The sequence below is a fragment of the Anopheles aquasalis genome, chromosome 3 (assembly GCF_943734665.1).
Source record: "Anopheles aquasalis chromosome 3, idAnoAquaMG_Q_19, whole genome shotgun sequence".
NCBI lineage: Eukaryota > Metazoa > Arthropoda > Insecta > Diptera > Culicidae > Anopheles > Anopheles aquasalis.
Window position 1 is genome coordinate 35,827,045 of NC_064878.1, and position 14,519 is coordinate 35,841,563.

Sequence of the window (14,519 nt, forward strand, 5' to 3'; positions counted from 1 at the left end):
GCTCATCAACGGTTAATTGGCGGGAAGGATCAGATGTGAACCATTCATGATCAGTGTAATTTGTACTAGATGAACAATTTTCCATTCATTTTCGATGCCTGTTCTTACATCAATCGATATTTCATATAGCGTCCATGCTGGCTTATCATAACGATTAATCATTTACTATCAAGGGAATTGACTCCCAGTTTCAAAACAAATCAGATCAGTTATTTAACAAACATGTCTTTAGCAAATCTGCAGCGATCGAGCCACGTCCCTAGAACAAATGTCAGTTTACTTGATTGCTTCATTTCTCCGTTATCGCTGATAGCGATTACGAGCCTTACAGCTTTTTATTTGAGCAAAGGTTGGCGCCGCCGTCCAACAGGGAAGATTGAATCATAGAGATTCCTAGCCACTCCGGGGCAGCTGAACTGGATTGTACAATCGTCACGAATGCGAAATCAATTCTACCACTGTTGTTTGTGACAATAGTATGACAGGAAGCACGGCGAAGCTTAGAGAACCGCTTGAGACGCTTTATTTATACAGCATTTATCATATCGCTGTAAACCATTTTTCTGACGTCAAAAGCGGCACCTTTAATGTATTTCAAATGATGCCAAAAAGTAAATCTACAAATTGGAACAGTTCATTTTTTTTTGTGCATCTTCATCTAAAATCGCTCTCATCTAACATCGGCCCTTCTGAATTGTTTTTTTTTATTTTGTTAATGCCGCATTAAGAATGGATTCTTTGATTGAACTCATCAGAATTATAATCGCCATTTTATGGAGGAGGCACCATCATTACAAGTCGCCGACGACGGTGTTTAATTTATGGCTATTAAGTTGTAAAAACTACCGTACCTGATTGATTTATTTGATAGTGTGCTCCATGATGTTGCGATATTTTTTCACGCGTACAATATAGGTCGATGTCGAGGACTCTTTAATTGATTTGTTCTTGTACTCCCGTCTGTCTGTCGGACAATTCATCTCTCTCCACAAAGGAAGATGAAGTTGATTTAAATGCAGATCAGTACTCTTTATCACAACAGCGTTACATTCGTATGATGGCACATACACAGTAAATTGATGGACTGTAATTGACAGTAAACCATCGTTTAAGGTTGTATGATTTGTCAAGGACATTAAAGAAGTTTCCTCAAGTTTGGTTAATCGACAAGTGATAAAGTAGGTTTTAATTAAATTTTCATGTTTCAACAAGCTACACGTAGTAAAGTAGCAAATGTATTACAAGAAACATTTATATTTAAAACTAATTCATTGTTACGTGCCCTGAGTATCCTTATATTGTAATATATAAGGCAATGAATGCTTGTCTCCCCTTAATATTGATACAGTAAGAAAACTGATGATGGTGATACATCTGGCAAGAATTTATGACACATTACCACGCAACGACATAGTTTAGCATAGTATTGTGAGAAAGAAAAATGTCGAGGGTTTACGATGAGAAGGACCCAAGAACACGACTAATTCAACTGTGGCCCTCCTCGAAGCCATTTTTTGCAAACCATGTGTTAACACGTTTCGCGGTTTTAGCGTGTTGGTCGATCTTCTTCACTGTTACGAAGTAGATATGAGTGACAGAAATTCAAATGTAGCCAGAATATAGGGGCCAATGACACTTTTGGAGCAAGACGACGGTCATTAGACGGATTATCTTGCATTCTACTTGCTGAAACCTTTCTCTATTAAAATAAATTTTGCAGTACGCTCGCACATCGTTGGTTTCTTTGCGCGGTATGATTCAAAATGCAGATTATATAGGAGACACAAGATTGTGCTGCATTGTCGTCATCGTTAAATACCACAAGAATGATCATGGTTGTCATTTGTCGCAACGATCATAAGGAACGCCCATGAGCTGTAGGACTTCGCTACGATGAAGTATTCTTCTCTGTACGGAGCTTCTCACGACAGCTCGTCACGCTAACGATTTACGCCCCATTGCATTTCTTGCACCATGCTTCCGTGGCATTCCATTACAAACAGCTGGTGTGCGAATGGTGTTTGGTTGGAAAATTGAAGGCGGCATTCCATCCAATTGACGATATCGCTCAAATGCATGGAATCAAGAACATCGTTCGCGATGTTTCATCAATAGGCCCAAATTGAAAACCACCCAGCTATGGCTCGGTATCCTCTACTTTTTGGTATTATTCAGTGCATTTTACTTCCCAAACATTCGCCAAACAGAACGAACGAAAATTAAGGCATTTATCCTTTACTGGCTGATTGGCGGCATAAACTCTAACCAATTGAGTGCCAGTGTTAAATAGAAAAAAGCTATATATTTCATTTGAAGTATTTAGATCCTGTCATATTTTTAATGTGTCTTTTTGCTTTAAAAAATATTTACTTAAAACATAAGCATATATTCCATATTCCATATTCCTGGTGGTGGATAATTTTAGTTATTGTTGCAATCTATAGGGTATTTTTTTATAGAGTATCATTACGTTTAGCAACAATATTGACCAAACAAGTAATTGTTCATTCAACCCATTTTTCCTTAAGATTGAATCTGTGGCCCATTTTCATAAAATAGGATAATAACAAGATTCGCTACCCTCAAATCCATAAACTATATTCGCATTGTAAGCGTTTCCGGGTGAATCATCCGAATATTCCAGACAATATGTTTTCATGTTGAGCAAATGCTGAGCTGAGAAAAGCAAAGATCGACTTGGTAGCTCAACTATCAGCCTTCAAATCCGCAGACGAATGCCACATCAAGCAGATTGATGACTGCACACACATAGTTCCGTGGTGCCAATCTTCCTGCGGTGCCAATCTTGCGAAAAGGTCTCCAGACATTGTGCAACAAAAGCTCTTAAACGATCCCACCAGGCGTTCCCCACACGCGCTTGACAGTGAAAATCTTGAAGATAGTCGGATGTCATGATGTCAGTTCCGTACACAATAGGGAAAGATTTATTGTCCTTTCACCTACTTTTATTGCCAACAGTCATCACCGGCTAACTTTAGTTCCTTACCACGCCGCTATTTGTTTGTTTGTATCTTGGCACCACAGCTTCGTGGTGCAAAACACAATCACAATTGAACCACAACGAAAGCGGTGTATGTATTTCGTTCTTTTCTTGTATTGAACACAATTAATTATATATTGTTTGTATTAACTGTTCACCTATCAAGTGCTTGTGTGACACGAATCATTTTAATTTATTTAAGCGAATTCAAAATCACAATCCAGCTGATTCATATTGTGACCAGAACATTTCACATTCATCATTACTCATTTTCTCTTTGATGTTACAGCAATTATGCAGAAAATGCATTGCTGTATGATAAAAAAAATACAATTTTGAATGCCATATTTTTACATACGTTCAACACGCCTGCATCTCCACATTGAAAAAAATGATTAAAAATTATTGAATACAACTATGCATCTATGCCCATGCTCTCGTGGCGTGTACAACGATACTCTTGGTATACAGAAACTTGTGCTGAGATTTTTATGATCGGCATGTGCGCGCACGTTCTTGAAACATGAACCATGTTTATGTTTTCGAGGACAAAGAACATTATTTACAGTTCCAGCACAGAACTGAGTTGAACACAGAAGCAGATGCATCTTCGATTGTTGATCGGCGTGAGATTGATTGTCAGCTGCAGTTTCTCGACTGGCCGCAATATGGATGTGGCGTTGAATAATGGCGCCTTTGTTGGTGCACATAAACTTTCCTTTTAGGCTATGACTCATCACCTTCAGAAAATGGTCCAAACGATTAACATCTGTATGAACCGCAGAGTTCTTCATTTCGCACGTACGCAACGCCACGCTAGCAAATCGCACAAAACTACGAAGTGAACGCTGCTCAAAATAAACCAAAATAACTTCAAAACATCCCAGTGGTGTTGTCTGCATAAAGACTGAGGCGTTGTACTATTTGTGTGATGTCGGCACCTCGTCCTCGAATGCTGGTAAAATGCAAATCGCAGCGCGAGACAACCGTCGTCTGAGAGCGCTGCATGTGCCAGCACGTGACACAGACGTTAAAATGTGATGTGTCTAACATACTGGACCAAGTTTTTGACAGTATCGCCTTGTTGTACTGGGCTTTCGCTAGATGTCGACCATTCAAGTAAACTCACATCAGAGGTTACGTCAATGTACAGTTGAGCGATGCTACGGCCTTTTGGTGAACATTAGAATAGACGACCGCGTGTCACGTGTATGCTGCGGCACATACATTGAGTGCAATTAATTCAAGTGATGCTCTGTATTCCAGCATTCAGACAGCTAAGATGACAGACATGGAAGAGAAAGTTGTTTGTGCACAACGTTCTAAATGCTAACACATCTCGCTGACACGACGCCACAGAATTTCCATTTCACTCTAGCTAAACAAAACTTCCTTCGAATACGAACACCCAAGTGGTTTATGTGCGTTTCAAGTGACTATAGGTTTCTCTAAAGCCTGTTCGTGTTTAAATCGCTTAGCGTGTGAAGCTTAAACACCTAATTGCCATCAAATGAATAATTACAGCCATGGAGGATTATCGATTATCGATACACGCACGTTTAAAAGTAATGGAAGAATACCCTACACTTATAGTTGATGTCATGATTTGAAGATGAAGCAATGAAAAACGGTCAATCCGAAAACAAATCGTATAAATTATTAATCGTTATTATACCACTCAGCAACACGCAAACTGAATGCTGATGAATGCTGTGATAAAAGAAAGCTTATTATAGTTGTTCAAGCATCACGCTATCTAATAACCATTCTCATTACATTGAGGGTTCACTTCAAGTGGTGAAGCTACCTTGTAAACGTAAAAGCAACAATTTGAATAATAACTTCATGAAACTACAAGACAGCATCCAATTGAGTGTTGCTTGCAGGCTGTACCAGACATGTGTTTAAACGACTGGACAACCGCACAAAAGCGACGCTATTAATTTCAATCATACTGATGGCACGGCCTCTTCTCGCCCATCATGCATATGCTAATACTACAAGCGTTTTCGAATACTTGCTTGTTCTGACATGCAGCAGTCGCGACGCAGCTATGCTTCATTCCTCTCATTATGCATGATGAAGAACGCCAGCGGATCAATTGACAGGCACAAGAAACGCGGCAGCATATTAATCGTTACGATTGTTGCCACGCAAAAAATGAAATACATTATGATTGCATCAGGTATATTGCTCTATGTTGTATCTGTTCTTTACGATTGTCATAGAACTAGAGCTGCTTTGTGGTGATTGTTTCTAAGTATATAGCAACTATTGTCGGCCTCCATCAATATTTTCACGTCAAACATATGATAGGGACATAATTGTTGGCGTTCGACTGGTATCAGGAGCGGTATGATGAGGTTCGACTGCACCTGCAGACAGGGACTGTGCCTACCTCAATCAGGTATGCAGCCAATCCGGTTGTGTGTAGTGAAGCGCAGAAGGAATGCGTTTAAGGGACGGATATTACGACGATTCGATTGTTAAAAAACGATGGCATAGAAATGACCCCTTCTTCAGACGAGAGGAGTGGCGCAGTTTTATGGGCAATGATTTATGGCCGCACCCAAGCACCATTTCCTAGCCTAGCGACCACCCAGACAAAAGGCTGCTCGGAACAGCAATGAACACGTTCCATCGTCTTGAGCATCTGTTTTCTGTTTCCGGTCATCGGATCCGGTTCATCACAGTCGTCTTGATCTCTTAAAGACTGCATTTTCATTGGTAAGACACGCAACCAGCTAAGTTCAAGTGGTTTCAGGTGTATATACTTTTAACTTTTAGTAAAATAATTTAATAATTTTAGTAACCACCGAAATCACATTGTAAAACCTATTAAAAGTATTTGTGGTTGTGGTAATGAATTTTCTAAGAAAATATAATATTTTTTCATTTTTTAAAAGCTGCTAAAGTGAAACACTGCCCTGCAGCTTTAAACGCTCACAACCACTGGTGATTCGAACTGTTAAAAACTGGAACAACTACCTTCAACGTTGCGGTTTGGTCATCGGCGTTTAGCATTTAATTACGATCATCGAGTAACGCTGTGTACCAGAGCGTAGAGAAATCTTTTTCGTTCCAGGGATGGTCTTCCAGGTTCAGGATTGGGGCAAAACCCATCACCTCACGCTATTAGCGTATAAGTTCTCGTTCGAATGGAGAAGCAGTATAAGTCTTGGTCAACGGCGTCTTGATTCCGAACAAACTCCCACGTTGAAGCAGAACCGGTACCTAAAGGCTAGCGCCGCTCTAAGCAGAAGATTGCATTTCACACAAACAAAGCAGAACACACCGTGGTGGGCGTCAGAGAAGGGGCCGATGGCCTCTGGTAGGCTTTTTTTACCTTTAGTTGTTGTGTTGGAGAAACAGAAAGACATTTTCTCTAACCTCGCAATGCAAAGTGTTTTATCTAGAACACAAGCACTACCGATTCTGCATAAAACGTTCTGGTGAAATCAATTTGAGTGCTTTGAGCATTTTGATGTACAAACCCTCATCTGAATTGGGTATTGCTCATAAAATAATCCGGCAAAATCCGATAACGCCGCCAAACAAGGCATTAAAAATTGTTTTTTCAGATTTTAGTTAACTTATACTGCGGGCGAACTAGCATCAATCGACAAAAAGATGGGCATATTCGACATTCGTTTATATTGAACGATGTTCTAGCATCGAGAATTGTTCATGTCATAGGCTCGTTACAATCTTGTTTGATGGAGGTATGCGTAGGTGGCGCTATGGATGAAAAATGTCACAAAACGCACAACATTGCTTAAACAATGTTTGTTTTAGACAGACGATTTTTTTTCGTGTATCTTTCATCTTTATAAAGCGATGCAACGACAAAGCATGTGGCGAAGATGGTTCGATTGGTGCAACGCGTTGGATGTAAATGATGTCATTTTGTCATGCCTATTTTGGTAATTACACGAACCATAGTAAATAGCGAACAACGTGTAATTAATGCATAAACTTACATTGGTGCATAGCAAAATACGAATGATATTGAAGAAAAATTGTAGAACCATTGAGAGATCAACCGCACAATTACCTTGAATGAATAAATACAAACAATAATGTATAAAAAGTTCATAGGAAAAAAATGTTATTAAAAGTGTTTTTTTTTAACTAAATGCAGAACGCAGGTCTAATGGCTAACTTTTAAGCTAAATACAGTTAGCTTAATGCCTTATGCGCATTAATATCAAGAAATAATGTATTAAGAACCAAGATCAATTTATTGGCAATTAAGTCTGTTAAACCGTATAACGCGGTAGATGTGAGTGGATCATACAAAATTTTCATGCTCATCTTTTCAAAATGCGCAAGAGTATGTTTTTGACGTCCTTTTTAGCACGCAGATCGCTAAAGTCATACATTCCTAATCGAAGTGAACAAACACAGCAACGAATGATTCGATTTCTCGTTCTACTGTACAGCCGGTTAATCCATCAGCAGCATAGTGCAGATGGGGGGCGGTTGGTAGTAAAACAGAAAATATATGTAGCACAGGACCGCTGCTGCTGCCACGGCTGTACATTTTGGATACAGTCGCGATATGGGCGCTCGTATAAGAGCGACCAATGTCGGAGATCATGCCCTGCAGATATGACAGTCGACTGCCGGGACCAGACCGATATTGTCGGTTTCCCCTTTGTGCTACACCGTGAAGTGCAATATGAATTACTGTGGCGGGTTTGTAAAAAAAGGAGGATTAATTATTTCATGTGTACATTCGATTGTCTGGCCAAACAGTCGCGGAAGAATCGGGGCTCAACGAGGAGATAAGCGAAGTGGAGCCAGCTGTCGGCAGCGCGATGAGCATGAAAATAAATGGATGCTCCGTGATGCTCGCTATGCTGTGGAGCACGCAGTGATCTCATACTTCGCCCTTGCATACTACATAGAACGTGCTCTTGGTGATGTTTATGGTTTCTATCATCATGACTCGGATGGTAACGGTCTAATGGAAGGTTGAATGGAAAAGAATTCAGGACTGAACAAACTGTGCATTCCAGTTAGCGATGTTTGTTTTCGCTGTTCCGATATGAAACATCGAAATCGTGCTATCACATCGTGGATGAAAACAGAAATGATAAATGCAGTAAACCGTAAGACCTCCTTTTATGAAACAGCTAGTACGATATTTGAATAGTACAAGATTCCCTAACTCCATTAAACATCTATTGAAACTAGTATTACATAAATAAATTTCATAAAAAACTGGTGTAGCAAATCATTCATGACAATCAAATAATCGAAAAAAATAATTTGGCTTGTAATTTATACAATGAATGTGAAATGTTGTTATGGATCGTATCGGATCGGACTTTTATTCATCTATATGGATATAAAGAGTTCCAATGAACATTCAATTTAGCACCAGGTGCTTTTTACAGTCGCTTGAATTTGAGTTAAGTTGTACGATTATTAGTTACAGCGGTAAAAGTGGTAGAATTGTAGAATTAAAGTTACCTACAGATTGCCTATAGGAGGATTACTTCTTATGCTTGAATATATTCTGAGACAAGATACTCCTACATTTATACATCAATGAGTGTTATTATTATGATTCCTGGCGCAGGAGGAAATGCCTGTTCCCTCAATTGTACTCTATTCATTTACATTCTATCCACCTAATAAATACGGCTCCGTCCGTAAGGTACCAGAAAAAAAAAATTATTATCCGGGTAGGGCACCCGGGTACCCCTAGCGCTACGGCCTCTGAGTGCCCAACCAAGGCTTAAACACATCTTTTAAAACTGATGTTTAATGGTACACATGTGAATCGGAACACATTTCTTGGACAAAATTGAGTAAATGAATATGTGCTTCAACCGTGACAAATAGACCAAGCTAATCAACGACTTTTGCGTGAGATTTCACACTCAACGAAAGGGGTGTTTACTTGAAACTGATAAGCATATGATGTGAGACTGTTCAAAAATTCCAAGAGAACGTTACGTTGCATCAACAGCATCAACTGTTATCAGACGAAGCCACCAAGAGCGTGCTTTTAGACGAACGACGCAGATTAAAGGTTCGAAATCTCGTGCCTTAAACCCGAATTACATCGCTGAAGGTCGACGATAATGAGCTATAGAGCAGCGAGTGAGCGTAATGTACATAAAAATAGACAATGACGCTGATGAGGAATTTTTGTCAGCATTATTAGACCAAACAGAAGCATTTTTAGATTGCAAGTGATTTGAAAGTATTGCATCGTCAAGCAGACGGGAATAAGGTTGCAATTATCGATCTGCAGCAAAATAGAGCATGTCTTTGAACCCTAATCATGTAAATGTAAATAAACACACACGTGTTAATAACTCCTCACGACATTTTCCCAAATCAACAGATGAGTTTCATGCTGCATTCCTCATTTTTAGTTATTCCCGGGAACAAACGTTAATCATCACCTCTATGGTAGCGGTTCATTATCATAGAGCATTGCTTTTAGAGGATTTTAATGACTTTATCAGCTGCTGATTTGAAAAGAAAATAGAGTTGTTGACGATGCTGGTTTCGGGAGCCTCTTCTGGCTCGTTCAAGGTCTGAGCCCAAGTAATATTTTCGATGAGGGTCAGCAGTGCGGGTGGCTACCATCAGCATCTGAGCTGATCTAGATGACCGCAAGTGTCTCTCGTAGATCAGTGGCTGGCAAATGGGCTCCCATAAATATTGTTGTCCTAATTAAAACTTCATGCGAGGCATTCATTCCGCTCTGAACTAGGGATGGATGCATGGAACGTAGGGAGATGGATGCAAACACGAAGAATGATTTATGTGCTCCATTTGCCGTTGCTAAAAGAATGTCTCCAGTTACCAAATGGAGGACTCAATTCAGTGATCTCATACATCACCAGATCCAGAGCGGATTCAATTACACTGATGGTCCTGTGGAAATGGTCGACGGAACGTCCAGTGGCCTGTTGCGCTCTCGATAGCAGAGTTGAATGAATCCGTGACTTCGATACCACAACTCAGATCATGGCGATGTTCTACAACGTAACTACACGATAGTCATCGCTAGTCGTTATACAATTTATTGCGCCGGATATCCAGATCCAGAGCATCCCAAGGCATCACGAAACGAAGTCTGTTGGGGACAGCCTTTGTCAGAAGGCATAAGAAACAAAAATGACAACCCGCGTCATTGCCATGCTTGAGTCACAATCAAGCGCCTAGAGCTTGACAGAAACTCGTTTTGAGAAGAAACGCCAGACGAATGGCACCCAGTGCGACGGAAAGACCAGGCGCCACGCTTATCCCTGGTAAACCACGAAAGCCACGAATTTAAACAGGGAAAACTAATTCTTACGTGAATGATGCGCGGCATGTGAAACGAAACACTTCAAAGAGTGTCTCATGAAAATTGCTTCCAACAAAGTTTCGTGCTGAAGGATCCTTAAATGGGCTTATCCGAGACCAGCACATCTTCTCAGAACAGATAAGAGTTCAAACGGATTCCATCTTGCATCAGCATGCATTTAAAAAGGATGAAAGAGTGTCGCTATCATACAACCGGTACGTAGAATCACATAAGGCATATGAAAGGGCACGCATCTTTCCGGAAAAGTGCATTTTCGGTCCTATTCGACGTAACATTTTGGTTAATTATATTAAGGTTGAAACATCTTAATTACGCGCGGAGTCGGTGCAGTGGCACTGACTTCCTTATTTTGCCAGCTCAGTCAGTCTGCGTTTCATGCGCAGATCAGTTTTATGTCCCATTAAGTCCGCGTCCAGTTAGATTAACATAACTCTACAAAGAGCAGACACCCCAGCAGCATGGCATGGTGTCGCTACTTTGCGTTCATTGCACTCTCTCCTCCAAACGCACGGTGGGCATCATAGGTGCGTTTCTAAGCTGCAACGAGTCATGGGACTCAGCAGAGCAAGAGCACACCGATGGCTTCTGCATTCTAAAAATAATGATTCGTACAGCACGCGGCCGGTTGTTTAGCGACCTATTGCCGGCCTAGTGGCGCCCCTGGCATCATGCTTTCAAGCTGTAGGACAGATACTACATGCAAACACCAACGATCCTGTTCCCGGTACAGCCGGAGTGCAGTTTCGAGCGGCATTGCGGCGATAGCGACGACGACAACAAACAGTCGACCATTTCTCGTTCACCATTGGCCACATTAATCTTCGTACGCGAAAATAAATCAATGTACGATGGTGTGATTCGTTTGATTTTAGATAGCCAATTGGCGGGTGCCAGTGTAATTTGCCCGAGATACGTTGCTACATTTGGTGTTTTAGCGATGCAACACGGCGTAGACAGATAAAAAAGAATATTTCAATTTCACTTACGTATCTGTAACCGAAATTTAGTCGACAATATAAAAGCTTCACTGAATAATGAAACATCCAATCGTAAGCAATTTACCATGCATTTCTTTAACACCTCGAATACATCTGCATGCATTCAATTTTCACTAGGCATTTTAAAGTTTTGATTTCATTTGCAGCCCACATGTTCGCCACATTCCTGAATTGCTATGCATCTTAAAAACACCTCCTTTTTGCTGGTGTGCAGTTCATGCGACCACCATCATCATCACCATCATCCACGTGCGAGATATGCGAACGCACCAAGCTAACACCGACATAAGATCAGTTTCGATGTAGGTCAAATTCATCACATGCGAGATTCTACGATCAAAAATCTAAAATTGGAACCATTTTCAATTGACTAAAAACCGGATGCCGACTCCCGAACGGATCCGAAGTGATGAAATCCAGATGCTGGCCCATTTCGTCTCTTTTTCCGTCCGTCGGCACCACTTAGAGACGTTATGATTTGCCGTGACGTTTACAGTCTCTTCCAATATTTACGATGCATCGGTGCAGCGTATGTCAAAGGGACTATGATAAAATCATCGATGATAGTGTGTTTATATGCATTATCACTGTGCAATTTCCAAAACTTTGCCAATACAAACATCATGAACATCAAGAAACGGTAGTGAGAAAGAATAATACAAATGCAGCAATAATTTGGTAATTTTAACTAAACCACAAAGCACAATGATTCTTCCATATGTTTTTTTCTTAGACACACTAAACTGGTTCCATCATCAACTGGTAGCGCCATGGCGCGCTTCAATCTGATGTCATCATTTTCCCGACAGTCTGGTGGAAAATTTATTGCTCAATCATAGTGTATGGAGGAAGAGAGTGAGGAAGAGTAAAAAAAGATAGCTATTAGATGGCTTTTGTCTGCCTTTGCGGCCTTGTTTATGCACTTTACGATCCAATTAATCTTCCACAGCTCAGCACTTCATCCATATTAGGCTGGAGTCGATTGTCGTCAAACTAAACCGACGGAAAGTGCTAGGAAAGGAACGAGTCCAGACGGTGTAGTATCGCTGCGACAGCAGTTGTCTTTCGTTATGTGCGAAAAAATTGGAACATTGCACCGTAGAATTCCACACCGGATGCACACGATGGGCCAGTGAAATGGAATCCCAGCTTTATAAGTACCGTTTGCATGAAATTTGATTCTTTTCATAAATTGAAACCTGTTCTTAATGTGTTTCCGGCATTGAGCTCGATGAGGCGTAAGTGAGACGATGAAACACAATAGTATTCTATGTTTCCATGTGGCATTCTGTGAATAACGGGAATAAAGAAATTCAAACGACGCAGCAAGACTCAACCTTGTTGAGAAACAACGATCCAACGATAAAATATATTATTACTATGCGTTTTTACTATTAATTTTTCATTGGGTTTCATTTCTGCAGATTTTTTTTGTGACAAGCGAGTTTTTCAAATGGGTGTATCATTGATTACTCGTACTTTTGCTCTCAATGCTGAAAATCATTAACATCATTCTTCATCGACATTATCACCATTTGGAATAGTTATAAACCAAATGTAGAAAAAAACCATTTGTTAAGCGCAGTAATATGACTTCGAATTATACTAAAGTTAATCTTTCTTGAACCGTTTTGATGATTTATCAATGAGGCTACGATACGACTAGCGAGGGAAGAAGAAGCAATTCGAACCATCGGTTGGTTTCTGAGACAATTGGAGAAAACCGTCTCTCAATCTTTAACCATCATGTGGAAGATAATATTATTTATACTGCAGCTGGACGCGGCTGTGGTTGCGATTAATGATGAGATCAGCGCGATAACGCCTGCATCCATAAATATGCTGACCCTACGGTAACTGGGTCCCATTTAAAATATTAATTAAACCCTTGAGTTTCTCGCTAGTGGCTAACTTAACGGCTCATTCAGTGAAATCGCTGTGGGCTAAGCGATTGGCATCTAAATCCAAAAGCGAAGGCATCATCAAAACACGTGATGCTTGATTTCCGCGTGAAATTTTATAAAATTAGAATTATTATTAAAAAACTTTGTAATTTATTCAATGTTACCCTTTTATAACACACTCTCCACTTGGTGATTACAGAGGGATATCAGTATTAAGAATGCAAACGAACGCTCTTCAGTGTGCTTCATCGATTTTTTCGTGTGGCCGTAAACATTTCATTTAATGAAGAAATTAGTTTGGTGCTAGTAATTTTGGGGGAATTTTAACAGCAACCCCATACAACGCGTGTTAGAAGTGCCTCTCGGTGCTGTTGTCGATACCCATCATCGAGCCATTGTTGAATCGAGCCGGTTCAGTGAGACCGTCCTGCGCGAAACAGTTCATTCTTGGTTCGCTGGAGAGATCGTAAACGCAAGTGACTACCGTTCGTGGGTCTCGTTTCCTCGCTTTTATGATTTCCATGCGGAACGCATTGCAACGCCAGAGAGTTAGCCCTTATATTCTCCTCTGCCCAGAAAGCTGTTGACTGTGGTGTGGTAGTTAAAATCTTCCACTTCGTTATGGTCTAATACGAAGCACAAAAATGTTGCTTGGAGCTGGAGCTGGAATTTTTTTCCTGATTTATGGTCCATTAGTTAGTCGGGAGTCGACAGTATCCAAGTTTGTTACTGTTTAGCTTTTCAAATAAAAAAAAACACATGTCAATGTTTTAATATCGAGACAAAATAAGGCCATTAACATCTATTACAAAAGTATTACACAATTTTCAATCAATTATTTCAACAATATATTACTCTATCTAAGTGGTTCAGATACGATAACTGTAGCCTTGGTATTGCATAATGTACTCTCCTTTCCATTAAAAAAATAAGAGCATAGAACCGTTATGAAGCCATGTCAGAGCGCTTCCAATAGCTACCAGCAGCATGAATACTCAATTATCGTGGTCGAATAGCTCATGCGGATATACCCATTTTATCAGCGATGACAAATCAATTTATGTGCACAATAATGCTAATCATTCCGATAACATTCTATGTTTGACAAAAGCACATCGATGGTCTGCCGGTTGCTGGAATTTTGCCATTAATCGAATTGTGTTTCTCATCGTATCCGAAGCTCCGTATCATCAATCCGAATAATCATCAAACCAAGGGTAGCCCAATAGGTGAATACAGTTTATACACTTATGCATTTTAATATTCGAGTGCTCAACAAT

At 40.2% G+C, this 14,519-nt stretch overlaps 1 protein-coding gene across 11 annotated transcripts in view; it reads right to left on the minus strand.

Annotated features, from left to right (window-relative positions):
* The window catches only part of LOC126579059 (uncharacterized), a 64,802-nt gene that overhangs the window by 19,416 nt on the left and 30,867 nt on the right, over window positions 1-14,519 (minus strand). The window contains exon 1 of one of the 11 annotated variants that reach the window (XM_050242301.1): window positions 6,982-7,047. The exons of the other annotated variants lie outside the window; for them this stretch is intronic. The gene's annotated coding sequence lies outside the window, so the exon portion shown is untranslated. Of the gene's footprint in view, window positions 1-6,981; window positions 7,048-14,519 lie in introns of those variants that run through there. 11 annotated transcript variants of the gene reach the window in all.